Genomic DNA, 2,840 nt, shown 5'->3' with positions numbered 1-2,840 from the left:
GGTACGGTCCTAGCGGAACGCCTTCCCCACAGCCAATCCGAGGGCGTTCTTGGCGCGGCCCCGCCCCCCCTGAACCGCCTGCCAGTGGGCGGGCCCTACCGGACTGCTCCGGGCTTCCCTCCTTAACCCCTTCCCTCTCCGACCTTCCTGGTTTAACCTTGTCTGCTCCGCTCCTTCGTTCTGTCTTCCCTTCGCACCCCGCTTGTAAAAACTGGGCTTTGGCTTCTCTTTTACCTTTGGTTTTTCTTTCCCGCTTTTCTCAGTCAGGTAGGCAGTCAGGCGGAAAGACTGGAGAGTTACAGTCGCTTAAATTTCTGTTCGTGATAAGCAATTTCCTTCCTCCTTCTGCCCTTTTAATTTGTCTTGAGACTTAGCCTGAAGGTCCTGCCGATCTAAATGTATCCTCCTTGGACCGAAAGAGGCCAGCCTTCCTACGCGAAGCGCAAATCGCTTTTCCTTCAGATGAGTTCTGCCTGCTACAAAGGAGCATTTGACAAAAATCATGAATCGTTAATGTAATATTAGTTATTTCACGTCTTTCTCTTGCAAAGGACTGTAAGCCTTATGAGGACAAGTTAGTCGCGTTTTGGTTCCCAATGCCCTGCTACCCACTGGTCTCCAGTAGAAGATTTGAATGAAAGTTTCTCCCCTTGTTTGTTTTCCGCTGATTCCATACAGAGCAACCACTGCATAACTCACTCATCTATTCATTCAGTATATATCAAGCTTGCACTTAGTGTGCCTGACCCTGAAATACTACAATTCGTGTTGCCCCATGGGATACTGTGTACAGCGAGGTTGGGTACAGAACTGATCCTTTTTTTAGGAGGGCAAGACAGCTGAGTTTTTTTGTTTTTGTTTTTTCCAAACTATATAATTCATTGAAGTAGCAGAGTGTATTGGAAAGAATTCTCCCTTGCTGGCTGCATGATTTGGGATAAGCGTTGTTTTCTTTATCTAGAAATGAGAGAACCTGCTTCATAGGGTTGTTGTGAGAAATAAGGACATGTGTGAGGAAAGTGCATGCAAATTATTTTGTAAAGTTAGTTGTTATTCATGCATATATGAGCACTTTCTAGCAGGAGATCCCAGAGAATGATTGGACTTGACACCCACCCCAGACAATCTCGGTGGGAAGGCAGCATTAATCGCATAGGTAGCATTACTCGCTATAGGAAATGTACAGTCTGATGCAGAAGGCATCACATCAGCTTTTTACTAGATGTAGTTGAAAAGGTCTGAGGGTCATCGTCTGACCATGAAATACATAATTCTTGGAGAAATAAGCTGGACTGTAAAAAGAACCTACCTTATTTCTCTACATGGGTGCATGTGTCTGTCCTTAACCTTGTTCACTACATCAGCGGGTCATAAAGCAAAAGGGTAAGCCAACAGTTCCTCTAAGACACTTTACCACAAACCATTCTTTCTTCTCTGACAAGGACAATGAGGAGCAAGTCTCCACCTGTCATTGCTCAGAAGGTCAGCTCACCCTGCAGCCTCAGCTTTCTGGACAAATGCTCTCCTCTACATTTAAGGATTTTCACAGAGGGAGGCGTCGTACGTCAGGACAGGCTCACTTTCTCTTCTCTCGAGAGATGGAGAGCCTTGAGTAGTGGCCTTTATGTAAAGCCTTTCAGATAGCAAAATTATTCCATCTCCCAGTTTTTCCTTCACCAGGCTACTCGACCTAGGCTCTGTGTCACTCTTCCCAAGCACCAGCCCCTGTAACCTCAGTTTCTGCCCACCCCTCCAGTCACAGCATCAGTAGTCCACATATTCTAAGTGCTGTGAGCAGCGCAATCATTCAAGAAGGGAGTTTGCATGACTAGCGCCTAGGAAGCAGTTGCATGGAATACAGGACACTTAAATTGTGTAGCACAGACTGTCATTGCTGAAAGAATCAGAGTCCAGGAAACAGTGTGGGCTGGTTGTTGGCAGGAAGGGAGTACTGAGGTGAGAAACTGAGGATGGGAGGAGAGAGGAACGATGCCAAGGCAGTACTATGTGAATTTATAACAGACATCCCAGGCATGACGGAAGTGTTCAGTTGCCCACTCATTCATTCCTACACTGATTCGTTTCATGAATGTTATCAGATTCAAAGCACTGAGCTAGACCCAGGTCATGCAGAGATGAATAAAGCCGGGTCCTATTTCCTTGAGAAGCTTAATAAGCTAGGCGAAGCCCCCACTCCCCTGCTCAGGAAGGTCAGATCACTTTGTCAAGACTCCCGTAATGATCTTTTCACCACTCACGTGGTGTACTGTGTTTGCAGATGTCTGTCTGATTTCCTCTTTTCTCCCCTGTCCTTAAACTGCAAGGCTCTTCGACACAGACTGTGACTTTATTTTCTCTTTCTGTCCCCTACTTGTGGACTGCCTTCTCTGCACTGATGTGCAGCAGTGCATTCAGTTGAACCAATGCGTTCGGTGCAGGAATTTGGCTATCCCCCTCAGCTGAGGGCAGCGGATGTCCTCAGCAAGGAATTTTGGTTCCAAGCCCTAGTGTGGAACCCCACCAGAGGCTTGTCAGTGATCTTCAGAATTCACTCACAGTCCCAGTGTGCCCTTTCAGGCTCGTTTTCAGTGTATTCCTTATCCTCTGTCCTTTAAGGCTCACTTTCTCTTCTTTCTGTTGCCCACATGACCGTGACCTGGTCACTACCTATAGATACGTTAAATCTCTCTCGGTGCCACCTGTTTATGAAGGCTTTCATGGCATTTCCAGTTGCACGTGCTTTTCTTGCCTTCTGAGAACCAGCATTTATTTTTATTTTTGCACCACTCTGGTGTATGGTTTGTACTGAAGCCAGGGATCTGACACTGTTCCCGAGGGCT

Source organism: Fukomys damarensis, unplaced genomic scaffold (genome assembly GCF_012274545.1).
Source record: "Fukomys damarensis isolate Sample0158 unplaced genomic scaffold, DMR_v1.0_HiC HiC_scaffold_11, whole genome shotgun sequence".
NCBI classification, from domain to species: domain Eukaryota; kingdom Metazoa; phylum Chordata; class Mammalia; order Rodentia; family Bathyergidae; genus Fukomys; species Fukomys damarensis.
The sequence above is the reverse complement of the archived record's forward strand: the minus strand, read 5'-3'. Positions refer to the sequence as shown.